Consider the following 8,486-nt stretch of genomic DNA (forward strand, 5'->3'; position numbering starts at 1 on the left):
TCCATTTTTCAAAAAATAAATAATCCCCTCTAAAACACAAACTTTCGAAAAAAAAATATCCTTTCCTTCTTTTCTCTCTTGTCCCAAACGATTTTTGAATAATCTAGTGGAAACATGGAGATATAGTAGTCAATAGGAGGGTTGACACATCTTCTAAAGGAAAGGAAAATCATTTGGTTGATGACACCAAATCTCAATTTAACATGCATCATTCCTCGGTTACAGAAATCGGCAGCACACAGCCCGTCTAGAGGAATGGCAAAAATCCAAACAGAGAAACGCATCGGTTAATTCTTTTGAAAAGTGAATCAAATAGAATTAGGTGCATCATACTGCATACAGATAATAGGTGTAATGGAAGATCACTTATTCTCTGTTTATTGAAAAAAACAAAAAATATAAACTTCAGAAAAACAATACGCCCGTATCATGTTCAGTACGCCCGTACCAAAATTAGGGTTATGAACAAATTTTCAATTCAATACGGGCATACTGAAATGAATAACGGCCGTATTGGCAATAACAGAAATCCTCCCTCACGTCAATGACAAAATTCCTCCAAGAAGAAGAGGATAGGGGGAGCCATTCATTTTTTCTAAAAAAAAATTAAATAATTAAACTTGCATTTTGTGCATCACGCACATTAATTGCACATTCGAAGACCTCATCATGAGGCAGTCGCATAAAATAGAAAAAATAGAAAAATTGCTTGTGTATGACAGCAGCAAACAAAATGCAGAAATTCAGAAAATCAATAAAACGTACAGAATAACTGAGCCTGGAGAGGCTTGCCGAAATAATACTCTCAGAATAACTGAGCCTGGAGAGGCTTGCCGAAATAATACTCTCTCAGAATAACTGAGCCTGGAGAGGCTCGCCGAAATAATACTCTCTCAGAATAACTGAGCCTGGAGAGGCTCGCCGAAAAAAATACTCTCTCAGAATAATTGAGCCTGGAGAGGCTCGCCGAAATAATACTCTCTCAGAATAACTGAGCCTGAAGAGGCTTGCCAAAATAATACTCCTCAGAGACATTTCTGTACAGAAAAAGCCAAAACCAACAAAAAAGGCAAAAATACAGAAAAAGCCAAAATCAACAAAAAATACAGAAAAAGCCGAAATCAACAAAAAAAGGCAAAAAAACATAGAAAAAGCCAAAATCAACAAAAAGGCAAAAACACAGAAAAAGCCAAAATCAACAAAAAGGCAAAATACAGAAAATCCAACAAATTATACAGAATAACTGAGCCTGGAGAGGCTTGCCAAAATAATACTCTCCAAAAAGACATCTCAGCTTGCATTCTTGGGCTGAACAAAAAAACCAATTCATCATGCAGAATAACTGAGCCTGGAGAGGCTTGCCGAAACAATACTCCCACAGAATAACTGAGCCTGGAGAGGCTTACCGAAATAATACTCCCACATAATAATTGAGCCTGGAGAGGCTTGCTGAAAAAATACTCCCACAAAATAATTAAGCCTGGAGAGGCTTGCCGAAATAATACTCTCCAAAAGACGTCTCAGCTCGCATTCTCGGGCTGAACAAAAAACAATACTCATGCAGAATAACTGAGCCTGGAGAGGCTTGCCGAAACAATACTCGCACAGAATAACTGAGCCTGGAGAGGCTTGCCGAAATAATACTCTCTCAGAATAATTGAGCCTGGAGAGGCTCGCCGAAATAATACTCCCCAGAGATATCTCAGCTTCCACTCACGGGCCTAATTCCCCAGTGAAAGCTATCAAAGCGAGATCAGCAAAATTCCCCAACGGAAGCATGATCCAAACAAAATATCCAAGTCAAAGGACTTAGACTTCCTCAGTGGAAGATAGCTTTCCAACTCAAACGAAGAGTGAAGCTAAGCCTGAAGAGGCTTTCTAAATAATACTCTGGGATACATAAGATCCCCAAATCCCCAGTCGCCTACTCAAGAGGCATTCCTACAAAAAGGAAAAAAATCAAAAGATCAATAATCATTCCCCAAGTGGAATCCGGCTCTTGGCCAAACATCAAGCGTCAAGATGATCTGCCTAACAGAAGAGGCTAATCACAATCAATGACAAAATCCCCCAGCGGATAACAGCCTACACAGAGGCGACAAAACCAGAAAAACAAAAAGAGTCACCCGAATAAGGATAACCGGGATACTCCACCATCGTCGAAAGGACGTCAGCCAATCATAAGGCACCGCTCATCTCAGAAAGAGCATCTTCGTGTCTACACCCCAGGGAAACAGAAATTCCTCAACGGGCACCAACTATGCAAAGGAAAGTTGGGACACAAGAACCTATGAGTAACTGCACATCCCCTAGACGGATCCCTGCGTTATCCAGCCCTCAGTGGCACAAAAATCAAAAACAATCGTCAAAGCAGCATCGTGGACTGTGGAGACAAATCAAAATCAACATCCAGAACCCTCAGTGGATAATAGCCTACACAGAGGCTACAAAAATCAGAAAAATCAAAGAGAGACACCCGAATAAGGATAACCGGGATACTCCACTTACGTCAAAAGGACGTCAGCCAAACATAAGGCATCGCTCAAATCAAGAAGAGCATCTGTGTCTACACCCCGAGGAGTCAGAAATTCCCCATGGGTACCAACTATGCAAATGCAAGTTGGGGCACAAGAACCTATGAATGAATACACATCCCCTAGACGGATCCCTGCGTTATCCAGCCCTCAGTGGCACAAAATCAGAAAAACGTCGAAGCAGCATAGTGGACTGTGGAGACAAAAAAATCATCTCAGATCCCTGGAGAGGGTAAACTCGCATTGCCGAAGTGATCAGAAGACACGGACGCAGACCCTGGAGAGGGCAAACTCAGTTGCCTAGGTCGTTAGAGACCAAACAAAGTCTGGAGAGATGGTACTCAAACAAAGTCTGGAGAGACGATACTCAAACAAAGTCTGGAGAGACGGTACTCAAACAAAGTCTGGAGAGACGGTACTCAAACAAGGTCTGGAGAGACGGTACTCAAACAAAGTCTGGAGAGACGGTACTCAAACAAGGTCTGGAGAGACGGTACTCAAACAAGGTCTGGAGAGACGGTACTCAAACAAAGTCTGGAGAGACGGTACTCAAACAAGGTCTGGAGAGACGGTACTCAAACAAGGTCTAGAGAGACGATACTCAAACAAGGTCTGGAGAGACGGTACTCAAACAAAGTCTGGAGAGACGGTACTCAAACAAGGTCTGGAGAGACGGTACTCAAACAAGGTCTGGAGAGACGATACTCAAACAAGGTCTGGAGAGACGGTACTCAAACAAAGTCTGGAGAGACGGTACTCAAACAAGGTCTGGAGAGACGGTACTCAAACAAGGTCTGGAGAGACGGTACTCAAACAAGGTCTGGAGAGACGGTACTCAAACAAGGTCTGGAGAGGCAGTACTCAAACAAAGTCTGGAGAGACGGTACTCAAACAAAGTCTGGAGAGACGGTACTCAAACAAAGTCTGGAGAGACGGTACTCAAACAAAGTCTGGAGAGACGGTACTCAAACAAGGTCTGGAGAGACGGTACTCAAACAAGGTCTGGAGAGACGGTACTCAAACAAGGTCTGGAGAGACGGTACTCAAACAAGGTCTGGAGAGACGGTACTCAAACAACGTCTGGAGAGACGGTACTCAAACAAGGTCTGGAGAGACGGTACTCAATCAAAGTCTGGAGAGACGGTACTCAAAGTCTGGAGAGACGATACTCAAAGTCTGGAGAGACAGTACTCAAGGTCTGGAGAGACAGTACTCAAACATCAGCGTCGTCAGAGGCACATTGGTGTTCAACTTCCGGCTCGGGCGTCGAGTGAAGTTGACCCTGGAGAGGGTAAACTTAGCTACCGAGGTTGTCAGAAGCGCCGAGGTATGCAACAACCTGGAGAGGCTACTCAACAATTTTCCACCGGAAGACGCTACAAGTCAGAAGGTTGGCACATCACCCGGACAATTGGGTCAACTCCTTTACTTGTCAGCCGGTACACCAAAAGGCCGTCCGACTAAGTAAAGGGGGGGCAGCTGTAGACCCCTAAAATTGTCCGGGTCAGAAATAAAGCTTGAAGACTCTCGAAGACTGAAGGAAGATCAGCCAGAAGGACTTCCAGAAGGCCCAAGGAGGGTTCTCTATAGGTCTAGAGGTCTTAGGATAGCTAAAATAAGAAAAGTGGGAGGAATGAAGCCCAATACGGCCTCCCAGAGGTTCAGTATGGCCGTATTGAACATTTTGAACTTCAATACGGCCGCACTGAACTCAATACGGCCGTATTGAAGTTTCTGAACTTCAATACGGCTGCATTGAATTCAATACGGCTGCACTGAACTTCAATACGGCTGCACTGAACTTCAATACGGCCGTATTTAGGTTTTTTGAACTTCAATACGGCCGTATTGAATTCAATACGGCCGTATTGTAGTTCAAAACTTCAATATGGACCGTATTGACCCCCGGAGACCGTATTGAGCCTCATCCCTATAAATATGACGTCAATGGGACGTCATTCTACACTTTCACACTGAGTTTTAACCCTCTTCTTGAGTATTCTGGGTTTTTTTGAGCAGTGCTCTGCCTAGAAATCACTCGGAGAGTTGATCCGATGAAGTTCTTGAGTCATGAGCCATTTGCTCGAGTCTCGAACCTAGTCGAAGGGAAATCCTCCGGATTTCCATAGTTAAAATTTTATAGGAGGGAGCGAGCGGTCTTGTAGAGGGAGGGAACGCCAAAACGCTTCCCAATTTCTGTCAAGATATATAAGAAAGCACGCTTCAAAGGTCTATATCTTTAAAGTCCCTTCTTTTACCGCTTTCTGTGTGTACATATTTAAACTGTCATCATGTAGATAGTTAATTTATAATTGCTTAGAATAAATAGGGGTAATTTAGTAATTTTGCACTATTATTTTAGAAATAATCTATCATAGGGAACCCGAAAGGGGCGCTGTGGGGTGCTAACACCTTCCCCACGCGTAACCGACTCCCTTACCCGACTCTGGTTGTTATGGCCGAAGTCGAATTTTGAATCGATTGCCTTAAACTTCTTTTTCCAATGTTTTGAGTAAAACATTGGTGGCGACTCCATGAACCCTTCCTTTTTATGAAAACCGCTAATCCATGGAGGGTCCCGCTTGGGATTAACATGGATAGGTGAGCCTTTTAATAAAATTGCTCGTTTGACAAGGTCTCAGTTTGAGAATAAGTCATTCTAGCAATCCATATTTTTAAACAAATAAAAGAGTCCAACCATCCTTCGCGAATGCCGAAAGCCCGTTTCGGGCCGGTGGCGACAGATGGCGACTCCACTGGGGAAGCCTCGAGAGTCAGTCCCATTTAGTGACAGATTATTTTTAACAAATAATAGTTAAAATTACTTTATTACCCCTTTGTTTGTATGATAACATGCTTTATTTATATGGCTTTAATAACTGTTGTATGTTTAAATTTTCGCAAATGTTTGAAATAAAAACTGCACACGAACCTTTGCACACAACAGTTCCCTCTATACCCGGGGGCATGAGTGGTAAGCCATAGGGAGTGGATGTTAGTACGGCCGGTTGTCGAATGGGTCTATAGGTGCCCGTAGACCGTTGTCGGAAAGCATCACTCAAGGTGATAACCATGAACTCGAGTCCGACAGTGGCCAATGGACTCTGTCGATTGGAAGGTGATAGATCCCATTTTTCTGCCCCAAAAGCATATATAATAACGCCAATTCTGACGCCTGGATCAACAGTTATGGCAGTTCAAAGTTTTCACAGACCAAAGTGATGAAAAATTTTGAAAATTAGAATTGGCTTAAATTTTGTGAGCAACACCCTGAAATGATGAAAAGATAGCACACCAAATTCCAGAGCAAAATTCAAAGGATAGTTATATGAACCACTAAAATAAAGTTTAGAAAAACAAGGCGATAGAGAAATAGAAAACAGCCTCTTTTTGAAAATCCGAGCGTGGCCAATGGACTCTGTCGATTGGCAGGTGATAGATCCCATTTTTCTACCCCAAAAGCATATATAATAATGCCAATTCTAACGCCTGGATCAACAGTTATGGAAGTTCAAAGTTTTCAGAGACCAAAGTGATGAAAAAATTTGAAAATCAGAATTGGCTTAAATTTTGTGAGCAACACCCTGAAATGATGAAAAGACAGCACACCAAATTCCAGAGCAAATTCAAAGGATAGCTATATGAACCACTAAAAGAAAGTTTAGAAAAATAAGGCGATAGAGAAATACAAAACGGCCTCTTTTTGAAAATCCGAGCGTGGCCAATGGACTCTGTTGATTGGCAGGTGATAGATCCCATTTTTCTACCCCAAAAGCTTATATAATAATGCCAATTCTAACGCCTGGATCAACAGTTATGGAAGTTCAAAGTTTTCAGAGACCAAAGTGATGAAAAAATTTGAAAATCAGAATTGGCTTAAATTTTGTGAGCAACACCCTGAAATGATGAAAAGACAGTACACCAAATTCCAGAGCAAATTCAAAGGATACCTATATGAACCACTAAAAGAAAGTTTAGAAAAATAAGGCGATAGAGAAATAGCAAACGGCCTCTTTTTGAAAATCCGAGCGTGGCCAATGGACTCTGTTGATTGGCAGGTGATAGACCCCATTTTTCTATCCCAAAAGCATATATAATAATGTCAATTCTGACGCCTGGATCAACAGTTATGGCAGTTCAAAGTTTTCACAGACCAAAGTGATGAAACAATTTGAAAATCAGAATTGGCCTAAATTTTGTGAGCAACACCCTGAAATGATGAAAAGACAACACACCAAATTCCAAGGCAAAATTCAAAGGATAGTTATATGACCACTAAAATAAAGTTTAGAAAAACAAGGCGATAGAGAAATAGAAAATGGCCTTTTTTTGAAAATCCGAGCGTGGCCAATGGACTCTGTTGATTGGCAGGTGATAGATCCCATTTTTCTACCCCAAAAGCATATATAATAATGCCAATTCTAACACCTGGATCAACAGTTATGGAAGTTCAAAGTTTTCAGAGACCAAAGTGATGAAAAAATTTGAAAATCAGAATTGGCTTAAATTTTGTGAGCAACACCCTGAAATGATGAAAAGACAGCACACCAAATTCCAGAGCAAATTCAAAGGATAGCTATATGAACCACTAAAAGAAAGTTTAGAAAAATAAGGCGATAGAGAAATAGAAAACGGCCTCTTTTTGAAAATCCGAGCGTGGCCAATGGACTCTGTTGATTGGCAGGTGATAGATCCCATTTTTCTACCCCAAAAGCATATATAGTAATGCCAATTCTGACGCCTGGATCAACAGTTATGGCAGTTCAAAGTTTTCACAGACCAAAGTGATGAAAAATTTTGAAAATCAGAATTGGCTTAAATTTTGTGAGCAACACCCTGAAATGATGAAAAGATAGCACACCAAATTCCAGAGCAAAATTCAAAGGATAGTTATATGAACCACTAAAATAAAGTTTAGAAAAACAAGGCGATAGAGAAATAGAAAACAGCCTCTTTTTGAAAATCCGAGCGTGGCCAATGGACTCTGTCGATTGGCAGGTGATAGATCCCATTTTTCTACCCCAAAAGCATATATAATAATGCCAATTCTAACGCCTGGATCAACAGTTATGGAAGTTCAAAGTTTTCAGAGACCAAAGTGATGAAAAAATTTGAAAATCAGAATTGGCTTAAATTTTGTGAGCAACACCCTGAAATGATGAAAAGACAGCACACCAAATTCCAGAGCAAATTCAAAGGATAGCTATATGAACCACTAAAAGAAAGTTTAGAAAAATAAGGCGATAGAGAAATACAAAACGGCCTCTTTTTGAAAATCCGAGCGTGGCCAATGGACTCTGTTGATTGGCAGGTGATAGATCCCATTTTTCTACCCCAAAAGCTTATATAATAATGCCAATTCTAACGCCTGGATCAACAGTTATGGAAGTTCCAAGTTTTCAGAGACCAAAGTGATGAAAAAATTTGAAAATCAGAATTGGCTTAAATTTTGTGAGCAACACCCTGAAATGATGAAAAGACAGTACACCAAATTCCAGAGCAAATTCAAAGGATACCTATATGAACCACTAAAAGAAAGTTTAGAAAAATAAGGCGATAGAGAAATAGCAAACGGCCTCTTTTTGAAAATCCGAGCGTGGCCAATGGACTCTGTTGATTGGCAGGTGATAGACCCCATTTTTCTATCCCAAAAGCATATATAATAATGTCAATTCTGACGCCTGGATCAACAGTTATGGCAGTTCAAAGTTTTCACAGACCAAAGTGATGAAAAAATTTGAAAATCAGAATTGGCCTAAATTTTGTGAGCAACACCCTGAAATGATGAAAAGACAACACACCAAATTCCAAGGCAAAATTCAAAGGATAGTTATATGACCACTAAAATAAAGTTTAGAAAAACAAGGCGATAGAGAAATAGAAAATGGCCTTTTTTTGAAAATCCGAGCGTGGCCAATGGACTCTGTTGATTGGCAGGTGATAGATCCCATT

Source organism: Cajanus cajan, chromosome 10, assembly GCF_000230855.2.
Source record: "Cajanus cajan strain Asha chromosome 10, NIPB_CcT2T_4, whole genome shotgun sequence".
NCBI lineage: Eukaryota > Viridiplantae > Streptophyta > Magnoliopsida > Fabales > Fabaceae > Cajanus > Cajanus cajan.